Here is an 18190-nt window from a genome sequence, read left to right as displayed (position 1 = left end):
CTTTCATTTTTTTCTGCTCTGATACTACGATTTCTTTCCTACTACTAACTTTTTTTGTTTGTTTTGTTTTTTTGTTTTGTTTTGTTTGTTCTTCTTTCTCTGCTTGCTTTAGGGATAAGATTAGGTTGTTTCTTTGAGATTTTTGAAATGGATGAATTTCTTAAAAATCAAACATGCTAACCTTGGCTCAAAAAGAAGTTTATCTAAATAGAGCTGCTAAATAATGAAGTTAAATGGAGTAAGTTTTAAAGATCTTACTGGTTTTATTCAACAATTCTTGAATCATCCAGCATCCCCCCTGGCATGCAGAAGGCTGCTCTAAGGCGATTTGCAAAATGAAAGCCTTTTACAAGCAGAAGGGAGCTGAACAAGGATGTTAAACTAGCGAAATGTGAATTGGTTTTGGTACGATCTCCTTCCTTAGGATAGGCAGGGGTCTATCAGGCAGATGACCTCTCTAGTGCTGACCAAGTGGTTCCATATTGGCTGGTTGAAGGTTCCATTCTTGGGAGAGGCTGAAACTGTAATTAAGTGTTAAGACTTGATTCTGGTCCTGTGGGCAGGCATAGCTGTCTTGTTTTAAACAGAGAAATAAGCATGGAAGTGAAAATATAGTTTAAATGTTAAAAAAAACCTCCAAAAGATAAACTCTGTGTCTATGGGTCAAAAACTATGAGGGAAGACTAATACTCATCAAATAATTACAAGCATAGTGAGTGTCATGAAAGTGGAAGAAAAAATACCTTCTTTTAATGTAGTTTTGCTAGAAATTCTTGAGGCTAGCAAAAGAGGTAGTTTTTTCCCCTTTCCTTCTTTAGTTAGTTTCTCTTTTTAAACTTTTTAAAAATTAGAGTTGATTTACAGTGTTGTGCAGCAAAGTGACCCAGTCATAAATATACATCATTTTTTTTTCATTTCATCCCCATCATGTTCTATCCTAAAGATTAGTTTCCTGTGCTGTACAGTAGGACCTCATTGTCTATACATTCTAAATGTAATAGTTTGCATCCACTAACCCCAAACTCTCATTCCATTCCAATCCCTCCCTCCACCCCCGCCTTGGCAATCACAAGTCTGTTCTGTCTGTTCTGAGCCTGTTTCTGTTTTATAGAGAGGTTTATTTGTTAGATTCCACATATAAATTATATCATATTGGTATTTGTCTTTCTGTTTATGAGTTAGTATGACAATCTCTAGTTGTATCCTTGTTGTTGCAAATGACATTATTTCATTCTTTTTTATGGCTGAGTAGTAGTGCATTGTGTGTATGTACCACATCTTCTTTATTCATTCATCTGTCAATGGATATGCATGTTGTTTCCATGTATCGGTTTTGTGAATAGTGCTGCTGTGAACGTATTGGGTGCATATCTTTTTGAATTGTAGAAAAGAGGCCAACGTTTTTCAGTCCTTTCCAGAAAACTCTTAAAAGTTTTAAAATAATTTTGACAATAAAGTTGTTTCTGACCTATCTACGCCAAAGGAAGCAGCTCAGTCATTATAAAACAATCAAGAGAAGGAAAACCTTTCTTTTCTTTGGCAATATTTGATCCCCAAAGGGAAAAACAAAAATTAACGTAATGGCAATGATGTGAGAAAGATAACCTGTTATCTTGGTTCACACTGAAAATGGAGCTGAAGTGTTTCTAATTTACTGTTTCATGTATATCACAGAATGGAGAACATATGATAACATTTAATGAGTGAATAAATTTTTTACAGTGTTCAGTTGATGAAAACAATGTTGGAATACTAAGGAATGCTGGTTGTTATAAGATGGTCCTCTAAGCATAAGTGATAAAGTGTCAGGTGGAAGTTACATTAAGTTTGGCACACATCATTAAACAGTGTCTGATATGAGCAGATGTTCAATTTTTCACACTGAGGAGATGGTTCAGGAGATTCTATTGTAACATAACATGATGTAATGGCATAATTTACCATGAAAGTAAAATAAGTCATCTATCTTGAATGTGGCAGGTGGTATCTGCTTGTGAAATGTGTTAATAATTTTAGTGTTTTTTGTCTTCAGTGGAAGATAAAGAGATTTTGAAGGTCTTCCTACAGGGTCATACTCACTGTCTACAATTGCTTTTATCCATAATGTATGAAGCGGTATAATAGGTGCCATAGATGGGTAGCATCTTTAAATATCTGGGAATGTTTTTAATGGTGTCCTATTTTCTCAAATTTTCTATCTATCCTTTAATGATATAATTTGCCATTATATCATTGGCTTTTCCCACTTCTTATGTCCTAGAAGTCATGGGGAAGTTGCTAAAATATGAGAATGATAAATTTCAAGAGGTTCAGCCTCCTAAAAGATCTCTTCTTGACACTTATTTTTCTCTCCAAAGGCTGGGTCCTCTAGTTAGCTGATTTGAATGAATGGTGATGTTTATCATTGTATATGTTCCTCATTTTTTGTGTCAGTATCTCAAAAAATGGAAACATAACCAAGCAAAGAGTGGATATATAAATTCGAGTCTTCCAACTTCTCATAAAAAATGATAAATAACAATAAGAAAACAAAACTGCACAAACTCTATTCTCTTCATATAACTAGGAGTCACACTGTTTAAACCTCAAATCTCCAGTAAGTGGAAGAGTAAACATGAACTCCCAGCATGCCATCTCCCATGTTCTACATGGCAAGCCTTTGGGGACTCCACGGACAGTGCAGAAAAGAACTGCACAGAAGGATAAAATGGCAGATAACTGTAGGGGGAAAACAAATCCAACATAAACCACCAACAGAAAGAGGTGGGCCAGAGCTTTGACTGCAGGGAAGTGTGAAAAATTGCTGAGAGATAACACCACAAGTAAAGAAGCAGTTTAAAGTAATGGAGAGCCATCCTTGGAAAATGTCCTATGGAGGGAAAAGGAAACACAATAGGGAAGTTTAGACAGCAGAGAAAAGATGAAAGGACATACCACATCCCTCCCACATCTTCCTTTTTCCTCCAACTTCAAAAATACAATACTTGGTAAATAAATTGTGCCTTGCTATACTGATAGAAGAAAGTGTTCAGGAACTAGAAATCTCACAAACACCCCAAACTGCTGGCTCTGTCCACAGAAATACAGAGGTTTGTTTCCATATTTTTTGAGGCTATTACAAATATGAAACAGAAAATGAGAAGAAACTAAACGTTCCACTGATTAAAGCCTCATCCTCACCAAAATCAAAAAGAAAGAAACTGAAATGCAACATTCAAAACTGAATGCAATATCCTCAAACGAGCTTTTCTGGCTTTGGAGAATGCTTTGCATCAAAAGTCTAGAACCTGAAAACAAAATGAACAAAAACTCACATGAAACAACTTAAACTCAGGGAAGAAACAGAAGAAAAAGTTAAAATCATATTAGAAATGTAGACAAAATTAAAAGCTAAAGAAGAATAGATTAAAAACATTATAAAGAACACTGGAAAATGGAGAAAAGCAACCAAGAAAATGTGATATAGGAAGAAATAAAAAGACTCAGAGGGATAGCAAGTAGTTTGGAAGACAACAAAAAGAGGAATAAATTTAAATACTTGGAGTTCCAAGGACTAATTATTGTATAGTTGTTACTTGGGAGTTAAGAATACAATTAAAAACTCATTAATGATAGTAATGATTTAAGAAGAAAGGAATAAGGGCATTTAAAACCATTTAAACACAAAAGTAACCATTAGAAAAAAAATACAAACCTTCTTTAAAAAGTAAAATCATAAAGAGGAAAAAATTGTTACATAATGTAGTTGAGATCCAAAGTGGCAATAAAATGGGTTTCACTCACTTACTAAAAAAAAAAAGCTATTCAATTTTCTCTCAAAGGAAGGCTCAGCTATATGTTGTATATGCAAAAGAAGTACCTAAAATGAAATAATTCAAAAAGGCTAACAAGAAAGAGACACAGTATACCAGGCAAATGGAAACAATAAAAAGGAGGGTTAGCAAACTAGTATCACGTAAAGTATAATTCAATTCAAAAGGCATAGAACATAAAAACGAAGTATAGTTTTTAATGTTAAAAGACAAAATTCACAAGGCATAACAATTAGGAAGATCTATGCACCAAAACAACACTGTAATCATCTTTATCAAAAAAAAAAAAAAACTACCAGAAATGTAAGGAAACAGAGAGAAAACATGCTAATATGAGATTGTAAGGCACCCAAAACATGTGAAATTGATAGAACAAGGATGGAAAACCTAAACATCATAACCAAATGATAAATTTTATAATATATTGAGCTTTATACCTTGATATAGATGATACAGAATTCTCTGAAGCATAGATGAAACACTAAAAAAATTGTATATTAGATAAAGAAAACAGCAGTAGAAATATTAAATATTATAACTAACACTATTATATTATTAGATTTAAAACCCCCTGAAATCCCTGCACCTGGATACTTGATTTTTTACCTCACAACTCTTGGGGAAATATATAAAATTACATAACTTCTAAAAAACTGTACAATTATAAAATAATTTGTAAAAAAATGAAAACATTAAAACAATGAAATACATTTAAAATGTGATAATAGGGAAATTATTGGTACAAAACACTTTATCACGAAAATGAAAGTATAGAAAAATGAAATTATAAGCATAAAAGCTATTAGGAAAAAAATCCCAGTGTAAACCAGAAGAGAGCACAAGGAAAGATAATAATGTTGAAAGTAGAAATTAAAAGTACAGACAATAGAAAAATAGATAAAATAATCAAATTCCTAGTAATTTGAAAGCATTAACAAAATAGACAAAACTATAGATAGCATGATCAAGAAACAAAGGGACAGGAGTTCCCTTCTGGCTCAGTAGGTTAAGGACCTGGTATTGTCACTGCCGTGGCTCTTGCTGCTGCTGTGGTGCAGGTCCAGTCCCTGGCCTGGGAACTTCCACGTGCCTTGGGCTCAGGCAAAAAAATAAAAATAAAAAAAGAAACAAAGGGACAAATCACACATGTACAAAATAAGGAATGAAAAGGGAGAAACTGACCAGAGTCAGGTGGGCAAAATTTTTAAGTATCATCAAACTATTTTGTAAGACTCCTAGCAGTAAATTTGAAAATGTAGATGAAGATAATTTCCGAGGAGGATTCATTTTACCACATTGACCCAATTAAAGATAGAATGCTTATTCAAACAAATTGCCCAAAAAGAAACTGAGAAAGTTACCAAGGAACTCACCCACAAAAAGTACCACATTTGGGTGAGATTTCACAGAAGGATTCTAGCAAATTGCTAAGAGTCAGTGGTCCCAATGCCATGCATGCTTCTGGAGCACTGCAAATAAAAGAAAACTTGCTAATGTTTTCACGAAGCAAGCATAACATTGACACATAAATTTGATAGATGTACAAACAATTTATGAACCAATATCATCAATGAATACTAATGAGGAAGTTTTAAATAAAATATGGTGAACAACTCTACTGCTACTGGATTATTTATTAGGAATATGAGGGTAGTTCAATATTTGGAAGCTCATTAATGTACCTAAATAATATGTTTAAGGGAGAACAATAAAGGATTGTCTCCATAATACTGAAATAGCCTTTAACAAATTTCAACACCTATTGCTGATAAAATGAACTCAAGCAAACAGGAATTGATGAATACTGTTTTTTACAGATTCAAATTAAAAAAATACACATATACCCTACTCCTGAGGCTGGCATCTTCCTTAATCAGGAAACCCTAGTGGCATTTCCAGTAACATCAGAGAGAAACAACTGTAGTAAGGAATCTGGGTGAAGGTATTGGGGAATTCTTTTTACTAGGCTTGTAAGTTTTCTCAAAGTGTGCAATTATGTCAAAATAAAATATTAAAAAGTGTGGAGAATGAGGTTACTAATGCTTCCTTATAAGGATCTAGGACAGATATTTCTAGCTATCTATCCAATGCCTATTTGTCCTTTTTTCCACATTACTTTTTTTTTTTTAATTGGCCACATCTGTGGCAGGTGGACGTTCCCAGGTGAGGTGTTGAGCCCAAGCTGCTGCAGTGACAATGCCGGATCTTTAACCCACTGCTAGCAAGTAAACAGAGATGTGTCTGCTGTGCGAAATAAAACCCACTCACTGCAAGAGAACTCCCCAAATAACTTTTTTGAGTGGTCCCTTGCTCTCTACTCAAGGTAGAAAGGAATCTCTTACTCTTATTCTTGCCCCTAAGATAAAGTTGAAAAGGTAGGGCTTCTGGGAAAAATTCCAAAAAGAGGCTGATAATACCCTCAGTCCTTTTGCCCTTCAGTAACTTCCCACTGGGAGGCAACGGCCACCTTGTCTCCACAAGGAGGAAAGGCTCAGATGAAGATGAAGCCACAGGTATAGATGGAGCTCAAGTTCTAGGTGGAGTCAGGGGGTCATTCTGTCAGCCACTGCCAGCCAATTTCTGCATGTTTTGCATAATATAAAAATACTTCGCCCTTGTTTAGGCCATTGTTGGTTGAGTTTACAGTTTCTTGTACCTGCATGAATTTAGTATATGTTTTCATATAGGTATGACATAGATTTTTTTTGCATGTCTTTTTTTGGGCTGCACCCATGGCACATGGAACTTCGCAGGAACTTCTATTCAGAGCTGCAGCTGCCAGCCTAAGCCACAGCCACAGCAACACAGGATCCACCTGCATCTGCCATCTTCACTGTAGCTCACAGCAATGCAGGATCCTTAACCTGCTGAGCGAGGCCAGGGATCGAACCTGTATCCTCATGGATACTAGTTGGATTTGTTTCCGCTGCATCACAACAGGAACTCCCTGACATAGATTTTAAATGAGAGAGTTAAAATAGTTGAGAAAACTACAAGACCCAGGATTAAATTCCAAACTGCATTTCCAACTGAAGGTTTTAGAAAGTTCGCACAATGCTGAGAACCACTCCAGTGCCTTGAAAAAAAGCAGCACAAGAGAATAAGCATAGGTAACACTTTCATCCTCGCTCGTTATATCAATTTAACATGATTTTCTGAAAAACTACTGTGTGCAAAATAGGGAAAAACAGAAATGTGTTTCAGTAATTCACCAGGACCTTCTAAACCTGCTAGCAAGTAAACAGAGATGTGTGTGCTGTGCGAAATAAAACCCACTCACGTCAATAAGCAGTATGGATGGGATAAGTCATATAAATTCAAAGACATGTACTGGATTGAGTGGTGGAGAGTTCACGGAGGAGGTGGTATCTGTTAAGTCTTGGCAGAAAGATAAAACTTGGATCATGGGGAGTGATAGGTGGGAAGGCATTCTTGGCAAAATAAATGCCAAATCCTGATGGGTGGAAGTTACAAGAAAGTGACATTTAGGGACAGTAAGACAGCCCTTTCTTTAGAAGTAGAATGTTTTTGACATTATAAATTCTTCAGCAGGGTTATAATCTGATTGGAACAGAATTATAGAGTTAGCTAAGTAGGATGAAACAGGAAGCTTAGAATCAAATATGAGAAATTTAGTAACCTTAATCATAGGTAGAGGAGGAAGAATGGGAAAGACAAATTCAGTAGCTATTCTAGGCTATTTCTATGCTTTGGTACCTTATCAAATTTATCTGTGGATCATAAGCTATCCTAAATTTTCTAATGTAATTGCTTATAAAAAAACAGTACTGTCATGGACAGAAATGGGTAGTTAAAAATGGGGCTCTTTCTTTGGAGGAGGCAGGGGTAGAGTAAGAGCATCTGAGTTTATTACATTTATTGTCAAAACTAATACTGGTCTTTTTCTATGTAACTTGGCTTAAACTTTATTGTTCTTTTTTTGTTGCTGTTGTTCTTTTTTTTTCTAGTAATTTGAAAGCTATGACCCTACTCTAAAATGTAAATTTTTGTTTCAAAAAGTAGAGTAAAATATGTCTCCTTTTATTAGTATTAATAGCTATGAGAACTGAAAATATTTTCCACCATATGACAGGTTAAAGCAACTTTTCTCCATTTTTGTCTAATTCCTTTTCTCTTATTATAATCTATACTTTTAGATTTAAAGATTATTTTCAACTGTTCTTATTGAAGACTTTTAAAAATGATTTTATATACATTCTCCACTAATCATGAAGAAATGCTATTATAAAGTGGTCTTTAAAACATCACTTCTTCATGTTTTTACTTAAAATTTTTATCCTCATATCCTATAATTGGGTATCCCTATGTGTGTGTGTGTGTGTGTACAGATAAGTTAATATAATGTTTTGCATATTTGATTATCTCAGATTTACTATTGCTTTCTCACTTTGACTACAGCTTAACTACTCAGAGTTATTAGGAATTACTGATGTAATTATTAGGTGTAAGAATTAACTTTATATAAATATTTCTTTGTTGTCTCTGTCTCTCATAGTACCTAAGAAAACAACTTCTTAAGAAACTTCTTCCATCAAAAATATGTTTTTTCTTGTTTTGTTGCTTTTTTTTGGTATTTGACCTTTTGATATTGTATGTAGGTATGTTTATATCTTGGTTAATTTATTTTGGGGGGGGTTTAGGGTTGCCCCTGCAGCATATGGAGGGTCCCAGGCTAGGGATCATATTGGAGCTGTAGCCACGAGCCTACTCCCCAACCACAGGAACCTCAGATCTGAGCTGCATCTGGAACCCACACCGCAGCTCACAACAGCGCCAGATCTTTCACCAACGAGCAAGGCCAGGGATTGAACCTGTGTCCTCATGGATGCTAATCAGATTCATTTTTTGGCTGAGCTATAACTGGAATTCCATATCTTGGTTAATTTTAATAAACAATATTATGGCAGTGATAGAACTCTTCCAAATCGTTGTTTGTCCTTTTTAGCTCAATTATGTGTTCTAACCTTTGACTACTACTATTGTTTCTTTTTCCCCCCAGATGTTATCTGTTACCAGAAATGGCAACAAAACTAAAAAATCTTGGAGAAATTTACCAGAAATATATTTATTTTATCTTGTGTGTAATATATTTGTAGTTTATATTTGAGATAGCAAAGATGTTAATGTTAATGATATTATCTAGCTACAATCGTCGGTAGATGATATATTTAATCATGGATATAGACATTTCAGAGGATTAGAGTGGTTGCTTTTTCTAGATAGCAATGAATTCTAGATGTTTCATAAAATTTTCTTTGCAAGGAGAGTTTACGATGTAGAATAATTGTTTCTGTAGCAGCAAAAGAATAGGGGGTATATTTTCTTATCATGCAGATACCTGGTTTAACAGTAGAAGAACATACGGTTTCAGAGTAAGTGCTAATTCCATTAGCTTTAGAAAAAAGGGGCATATCTGAGGAACTAAAAACATTGCAAAAGAGAGGTCCAAATCACTTTATTAACAAATGGAATATGAGTTGTGTAATACTTTGCAGTTACATATTTAAAAAAAATGAGTGATCTCTAGGCTGACTCTTCGTTCTTCATTTGCTTTTCTCTCATAATTTTAGTTGTCATTTTGTCTGCATTTCTATTTTAATTGTAGATTTCAGTGTTACCTAACCTTGTGGACAAAAGATTCTTCCTTATGGTTAAATAAATAACTCCTTTTAATTTTAAAATTTTATTTCAAGGAAAAATGGTGGGCACAATCTCCTGTATTTGGCTTTTTGTAACTACAGTATTATTGACAACATTTATCTTGGATTCTAATGTAATCTCCACAGCATTTACTTCAAATCTGATGTGTTTTGTATGGGAAGGCAGCGATTTCTTTCTTCACTGAATTCTAGTCTGTTTGCCTTCACTGATACTCCTTTTGTTTATATCCATTCCTTTCATCAACATATCCTCAGTATTTTTATCTTTTCTAGGTTTTAAGTGATAACCATTATTGTGAATTGATAATACATTTCTGTCAAATCCAGTCTTTAAAATTTTTAAGTGTATTTGTAAAGAAGTATCTAAGCCTGGATTGATTAATCTAAAGAAATGGTGAATAAAATTGTTGATAGAGACAAATTTATAAAGTTAAAAAATTATTTTCATGAGAATTAAAAAAAAAAACCAAGAATGAACTATCACTACTGTTGTCAATAATTTTTTTAATTTGTTATTGAAGAGTTTCCTTCTTCCTGGCTAAATTTTGGAAACTAATAATCATCAGCCAGTGCAGTATCTTGTGATATTCTGCTCTTAAACACATTTTGTTATTGAGTGAGATATTTTTGAAAGCTGGCTTCTCTTGTTTTCTCTTAACTGACTTTTAAGTTGCTTAACAGCAATATGTGTTTTGTCTCACAGTAATTCTCAATAGTATGCTCCTTAAAAAAAGAGATAGTGTTTCTTTGCAAAGAGAAAAACTTTGGAAAAATTCATTTGGAAATTTTCAAATGTACATGAAGCAGAAAGAAAAGAACTATGAATACCTATTTTCATATCACTCAGTTTCATCATTCATCAAGAGTTTTGTCCCATTTGCAGTAGTTATCCTTTGTTTTCCTTTGCTAAAATATTTGAAAACACACTTCACACATTATTTGATTTCATTCCTATGTACATTAGTGTTATTCTCTAAAAAATATGGGCCACAATCTAATCACAATCTTGTTATCACAGTTACCGTAATTCTTTCATAACTATTCCACAATCAGATTTCTTCCATTTCTCACTGAAGGTCATTTTACAGTCAGTTTGGTTGAGTCAGGACCCAAATAAAATGACCATATTACTTTGGTTGTTCTTTTACTTAAATCCCCTTTAATCTGGAATAGTCCTTTTCTTCTTTCCTTTTTTATCTGCTGCAGGTGACTTGTTGTAGAAACTGAGTTCATTCATTAAATTTTTTTTTTTTTTTGGATTTGTCTTCTGTCAGCATCTTTGCAATGATGTTTAACTTGCACTTCTGTTTCTCTCTTGCTAGTAAGTAAGAGATGTCTACAGGCTTGATTTTATTTTGGTTGACCTGTCCTAGCAAGAGTACTTCATAGGCAAGGCTATGTTCTTTGTGTTGTATCCCATCATGCGAGATGAACAGTGTCTGGTTTTCTCACTTCTAAGGATGCTAAAGTTGATCATTTTTTCAGGTGGTAAGATCCAGTCCTCCATTGTAATGTTCCCCATTCTTCTTTTTTTATTTTCAATGACCACACCTGCAGCATATGGAAGTGCCTGGGCTGGGGACTGAATCTGAGGCTTAGCTGTGACCTACACCACAGCTGCTGCAACACCAAATCCTTCAACTCACTGCATGGGGATGGGGATCAAACCCAAGCCTTTACAGGGACCTGAGCCAGTGCAGTTGATTCCCGACTCACCACACCACAGTGGGACCTCCTTCCCATTCTTCTTTTATCTACTGGTTCTGTCCATGGGTGATTTTTGCATAGGACTGCACAATGGTGATTTTTTGAATTCTATTTTCCCCTTCATATCAATCAGCTTGAATTCTTCAGTAAAGAATAACTTTACTCTTGTTAAACATACTGTAAGTTTACCTTAACATATAATTTCTTCCAGGAAAGGTAGAAAAATGTTCAGTTCTTTAATTGACACTAATTGCTCCTTCAGCCCTAAGGCCTATTTGCTGCTAACAATTTCCCTGCAGAACCCACAGCTTGCTGTTAGGCAAAGCAAGTGACCGATCTTCCTTTTTCTCCTAGACCCAGCCAGTGAGCACTTGATTAGAAGGTAGCATGGGGTTCCTGAGCCTCGCAGATTGAGCCCAGCCCTCTCTGAAAAGGTTTCTGAAATTATGTTCAAGTCAGATTGCAAAACTGAAAGGCTATAAAGATTACTCAGACAGTGATTTAAGGTTCGTTTTCAAGGTTTCTGAAGAACATGCTATGTGAAGTGTGGAAGTCTTTGTCTTTACTTCCACAGCTTGAAACCACAGTTGTACTTATCATTTGATTGATGTTCTTTCCCACTAAGACTCTAATGTCAGAGGACAGATTGCATATGCATGGCCACCCAGTTGAAGAAGCTAGAACTTTTCTGGTTTTAAAAGATAGAAATCCAACTCGAACTACTATTGCTTGAACAATATTAGGGTTAGGGGTTCCGACCTGCCATGCTCCTGAAAATCCATGTATAACTTTACCATCTTTCCTTAAAAAAAAAAAAATCTGCTCTTAAGTGGACCAGTGCAGTTCAAACCTGTGCTGTTAAAGGGTCAACTGTATAAGTAACACAGGGAGAAATTGTTTGAAAAGCTAGGGGGGATAACTCACAGAATTGAGGACAATTTATAGAAGGTTCAGCTGCTCTAGGAATTTCAAGTATTTCAGTTAGTCTTGAATGTCTTCAAGACTCTTATCTTAAAAAAAAAAAAAGACTATCTTTTTCCTCTTGCCTGTGGTTGACGGCTTTCTTCTCCCAAAAGCTTCCAGGTGGTGGTAGCTATGATAACAAGGTGCAAAAGGAGTTGTCCTTTGTAACATCAAGACCCTGACTGGTCCATCCTGGGATGTGCTCAGCTCTAGACCACTTACTGTCTTCAGGGGAAGTGGGTACCCTGGTTGGCGGACTTTGGGTCAAGTGTCCTTCTCTGTATTCATGAAAGGGGCGAGCAGTGATATGTTAAACACCATTCTAGATGATGAGAGTAGGAGTGAAACAGTTTCTCATACACACATGTCATTGCTACTATCCAAAGAATGGAAGTTGTGTGCCATATAGGCAAAAATACTTGTCCACCGTACATTCATGTCTCCACCCAAAAAGTATTTGCAGGTAGCAGACATTTAACAGAAGTTTGTAAAAGAATTAGTGGAATCTAGGAAGGTTGATAGACTTTGTAGGATCTATTTTGACATTACATACTTCTTAACATCATGGGACTTTGATTTGCTACCTTGGTGATCTGATCCTCAAAACATTTTACTTATAATTGCTGTGTTTTTATTTTTCTTTTAAAAAACCTTTCCTTTAGCCTTCACAGTTTCTCAAAAGTAATGTTAAATTCTCAAAGTTAAGACTTTATGGTGGCATAAATAATTTCTCTAGTACCAAAAATAGCTTGTCATCAGAGCCTACAAATCTCAACACATCTCAGCATGTATTCAAGCTCTGGATCCTTTCCTGTGGGTTATGGATGGTACCCACCACTGTTTTGTGCTTCACCATGAGAGCCAATATACAGGAAGACTAAGCCAAACAAAACGTATTCATTTTCAAATTTGTCATCAAGTGATTTTTTTTTTATTCCAACATATAGTATTCCCCTCCCCCCGCCCCCGCTCCCTCCCACCCCGGGGACAATAAAAGACCACAAATTTTTCATCGTCACTGTTTTTTGACCTTCTGTATAACTCAGTGTGGACTTAGAATTAGGACTCCCTGCGATGTCCTGATTCAAACTTGACCTAAGTTAATCTAATAAGGAATTACAGTACTAAATTCATTCTTCATGAGAGGATTCATTCAGATCGCTTAAGTTCATGGGATTCTCTAGGAAGAAAATAGCACCAAACATCAGTGGCAGAAAAATGTAATCTTCTTTTGTTTCCTAAGCTAATGAAATCTTGGAGAAACTGGATGCAATCTCTTTTTTTTCCTTGTAATAAATGTATCATCAAATATTTCATATAAAATTTGGGAGCTGTTTGCCTTGAATAATTTATTCTTCACCTTTAAAATTGCACTCCTTACAATCACCATAAAAATAAGAATTTGAAATTATCTAAGAAATTAATACTCACATGTGTTTAACATTTCATTCTGTTAGCTGTTTTTGATGTACATTGTCAACGGGAATTTCACATTTAAAAGGTAACAGAGTGTTGTATTTATTGTCCCTTCTCTCCCATTATGGTAAATGTTCATCAAGTTGATAATGAAATCTGCAGTAACATCACATTGTTTTGATGGCTTTAGATGCAGGAGAATTTGGAAGCCAATATGCAGTTCATTTAACTTGTGCCCATGCCATCTGCTTATCTGCATCACTCAGCCAGCCAGCTTGCTTCTTTTCTCTGGGAGTCTACAGAGATGATTAACCTGGATGAAGATTCCTGGCAGCTTCAATTCACTTCCTGAATCTTCCACACCATCCAGAATTCCCTGGTGGAGGCTGGCAGGATATTTGGAAAGGCAAAGAGGCTGTTTTGGCCTGAGATATAGTGTAGATATAAATGTCAGCTGCTGAACCATCACTGGGGAGAATGACTTCAGGGTTCAAGACTTGTTTGAAATAAATTTCAAGTTACCAGCCAAATGTAATATAGAATCACCCAGAGGGGGACAATTTTGGTCTCGATCATCTCATTTCTTTGTTTTATAGCAACAGGAGTAGTGTAGTTCAACTATGTTTAATGTGCCCACAAATTATCGATCAAAGTCACTTGGAGGATAGGCCATGTGACTTTTTTCCCTTCCTTCCTGACCTGCATTAGCAATGACCTGGCACTAGAAGTCTTATTGCACAGGATGGTGGAGGCTGTGCTTTTTAGTCTGCCCTGGGATAGAACTGTATTACAATCCATTATAGTGGGGGCAGCCAGGGCAGCAGTGGTATTTGGCCTGGGTGACACTGAATCTTTTCGAAGTGAACCATAGCATATTTGGCCATCAATTTGTACTTGAATACGAGTCAGGGAACCTGTCCTGCTTTTCTCTCCCATGAATATGGTTTTAGTCATCTTGTCCACTGGACTGTTGGACTGTACAACTGCCAGGAACCATCCAGTTGTCCAAGGCAGAAGCTAGGAGGAGTGTGAAAACTGATGATAGAATGCAGGCCTGTAAATAAGAGAGGAAACATTCCTTACTGCCAGTAGCCCTCAGGCAGCAGAAACTTCTTTTGCCCTGTGGTCACGCTGGTGCCGAGCATCCTCCTGCAGTGCACACCCACCCGTCCCCAGGACATCAGTCAGAATAATTCATGGCAGTCATATGTTGCCTTATGTACAGTCCAACAGCATTTTAAAAAATATTGGGCATGAGATTTCTTCTTTAATGGCACCTGCGGAGAAAATATTTTTCTCATGCAAATTCCCCGGTATAAATAAGAAAGAAGGAAGAAAACAAATTGAAAAGGTCTAAGAGTGCAACGTATTGAGACAGAAGGGTGTGACAAAAAATACAGACACTTACTGAGGATGGAGGCATCCCATCAGACGTGCTCAAGCCCCTCCCTCAAATTGAATTGTGGAGAGTTGACTGACTTTCAGGACACCACTGCCCTGGACTGATCGTTCTCATAATGGTGAAGTCAGTCATGCATGTTTTCTGTGCCTCCTAGCTTCCCTTGTTTAGCCAGGGCCTGTCTTGGTGACCCCTGTCCTGGGTATTTAGAGCCCTTCCTCCACAGAGCCCCTCAGAGTGTTGCTCCCTTGGCCTGACTGCCCTCTATCCTTTCTCAGTCTGCCTTCCTCTAAAAGCCCTACTGAAACTGTGCAACTAACTACCTAAGAACTGGTGAAGTGTGGGGGCTGATTTGTGTGCCTTTTGATAGAGGACCCTGGATGTCACCAATGCTGCCTCAATGCAAGGGTGCATACATGATGGGATATCTCACTTTCCACCCCTCTTCAGTCCAAGATAATTAGCCCCAAATTTTGATGCTGAAGTTTCTTAACTGTACTCCCTTGCTCCTAACAGTGTGGCCCACTGACCAGTGGCATACATCACCTGGAAGCTTACTAGAAATGATGAATCTCAAGCCCTATTCTGTCCCTACTGAATCAGAATCTGTTTTTTAACAGGATCCCCAAGCAACAATTTTTCATATTAATATGTAGAAAATCCATCTATTCCATACTGAATTTCAGTAAAAATAAATGCTGTGTTGTATCAAGTTTCTGGTAAACATAGAAAATAAAGAGCCTGACATAGGTAAGTGTGTAAAAAAATTTATTTGGAACAGTGGTCTCTCAAAACTCCTTATGTATAAGAATCAGCTGCAAAGCTTATTAAAACATGGGTTGCTGGAACCTGCCTGCAGAGTTTCTGATTTAGGTCTGGGGGAGGCTGAGAATTTGCCTTTCTCACAAATTCCCAGGTGATGCTGATCCTGCTGGTCCAGGGAGGACACTTTGAGAACCACTGATGTACAATGATGCATATGGTGATTCAGTGAAACAGTCTATGTAGGTGGAGGTGCTGGATAGGAACTTTGAGGCAGCAACTCTGTTAGGTCCTTGTATCTAGATCAAGAACACTCCACTTAGAAGTTTGATATCAGAATGTTAGGGCAATCTTTCCCTTTGCCTCTCTGGGTAACCTGGCTCCAGTTACATTGCCTTTCTTGACTATGGCTTCTGCACCTGACAAAATAAAGAGTGGCCCAGATGCTCTGTATCATATTTGCCATTTCTAAAATTCTGTGCTATGTCTTTTTTTTTGGTGGCTTCTTCAGACCTCAATCAGAAAAGTAATTCTAAGTGGCAGATCTCAGACCCAGGAGATGAGAAGGAGCATGAGCCATGATTAGAGTTAGTTGGGGACTGTTTGAGATAATCAAAGAGTTGTTTTTCTTTCAAAATTGGCCAACATCATGCCTCCAGGGAGACCCAAGCACACTTTTCCTAACAATTCATTACACTTGAAATTATTATTATTATTTTCCTTTTTTTTTTTTTTTTGTCTTTTGTCTTTTTGTTGTTGTTGTTGTTGCTATTTCTTGGGCCGCTCCCGCGGCATATGGAGGTTCCCAGGCTAGGGGTTGAATTGGAGCTGTAGCCACCAGCCTATGCCAGAGCCACAGCAACGCGGGATCCGAGCCGCGTCTACAACCTACACCACAGCTCACGGCAACGCCGGATCGTTAACCCACTGAGCAAGGGCAGGGACCGAACCCACAACCTCATGGTTCCTAGTCGGGTTCGTTAACCACTGCACCACGACGGGAACTCCTATTATTTTCCTTTTTAGGGCCACATCTGTGGCATATGGAGAGTCCCGGGCTAGGGGTCTAATAGGAGCTGTAGCCACTGGTCTATACCACAGCCACAGCAACACCACATCAGAGCCGTGTCTGTGACCTACACCACAGCTCATGGCAATGCTGGATCCTTAACCTACTGAGTAAGGCCAGGGATCAAACCTACAATCTCGTGGTTCCTAGTTGGATTCGTTTCTGCTGCACCATGACTGGAACTCCGAAATTCTTTCTTAATAGAAAATGGAAAAATTCAGTCTGACTGTTCCGCAGTGTGAAATCTCTTGAAATCAAAGGAAAGAGAGGTCTCAAAATGTTTGGAACTCAACTTGATACTTTTAATCTTTTTGATTTCTACCAAATGGAAAATAAAAATATTTCTCTTTGCACACACAGCTCTAATTAATAAATTACTGCACTGTTTACATAAGGTGTTAATGTCTAGGAATAAGTACACTCAGGAGCTTGGTCTTTCTGTAAGTCTGGCAGTCTTGAGAGCTGAATCTGTGTTCTAGTTAATGAAATTTTCCTTCTGTTGTGTGAGTAAATGGATCGGGTATTAGGCATGATGGTAGAATCTGGTCATTGGTGTCAAGGCTCATACATGTTTAGGTACATTCACCATGTCAACCTTAAATGTTACCAGTTGCCTTGTTAAGGAGAGTCTACTTCTGAGAAAGGAGACTTCAAGGGTCAGATTAAATATCCAGAGTCACAGTCGGAGGTAGAGGTGGGTGGTGGATGTTGTATTAGAAAAAGCTGAGAAGCAAGCAGGAAGCTATGGATTCATCACAATGGAAGCTGAGAATTACCATAGATGATGCCTCAAGCCTAAGAAACAATAATGATAAACAAAAAGGAATAAAATGTGGGGTCTGTGGTTGTGGAAGGGCTTGTGGGAACATATTGTCACTTGGGTTTCTGATAACTCTAGTTATATACATGCCTTGAATTCTCTTACTTTTCTCCTTTTCAGTGCAGTTTCATATGTGAAAGAATTTCTCTAGAGAGGGCTTTAAAAAAACTGACTAAAAATATCCTAGAACATGAGAAAATCCTTCAAGTTTCCTAGGTTTATTTTATATTTTAAAACATAAATTAAAAACATCGAGGCACTGATCTAACCCACGATGAGACATGAGGGCTGGCAGTTGCCACCCTCTGGAGTGTGTCGGGAAGTAGGAGTGTGTAATCAAATAGAATAAGTGACTGGGATGATCGTACACAGCTCCAGGGAGTTAACACTTTTGCCTTCCTTCTAGTCCCTCTCACCAAAACCCTGTTGCTGTACTTCTCAACCCAAAATAACAACCCTCTGTCCAGTTTTCTTGTTATGAGTATTTCTTAATTCATAAGAAATCATCTCATTTCTTTATTTGCCCTCATTTTAACTACCGTGTGTCTAAGTGAATTATAG

General features: G+C 36.9%; 1 long non-coding RNA gene across 4 annotated transcripts in view; it reads left to right on the top strand.

Moving 5' to 3' along the window:
* The window catches only part of LOC110259442 (uncharacterized), a 425304-nt gene that overhangs the window by 239435 nt on the left and 167679 nt on the right, over positions 1-18190 (top strand). The window contains exons 6-7 of one of the 4 annotated variants that reach the window (XR_014838575.1): positions 11555-11706; positions 13770-16214. The exons of 2 other annotated variants lie outside the window; for them this stretch is intronic. This is a non-coding gene — a long non-coding RNA (uncharacterized LOC110259442). Of the gene's footprint in view, positions 1-11554; positions 11707-13769; positions 16215-18190 lie in introns of those variants that run through there. One more of the 4 variants, XR_014838574.1, reaches the window with a different exon arrangement.

Source organism: Sus scrofa, chromosome 2, assembly GCF_054392235.1.
Source record: "Sus scrofa isolate SSC_HxYL_T2T_F1_AM1 chromosome 2, Sscrofa_HxYL_maternal_Yorkshire_Landrace_v2.0, whole genome shotgun sequence".
In the NCBI taxonomy this organism is placed as follows: Eukaryota; Metazoa; Chordata; class Mammalia; order Artiodactyla; family Suidae; genus Sus; species Sus scrofa.
This window is presented reverse-complemented; position numbering and strand designations above follow the sequence as displayed.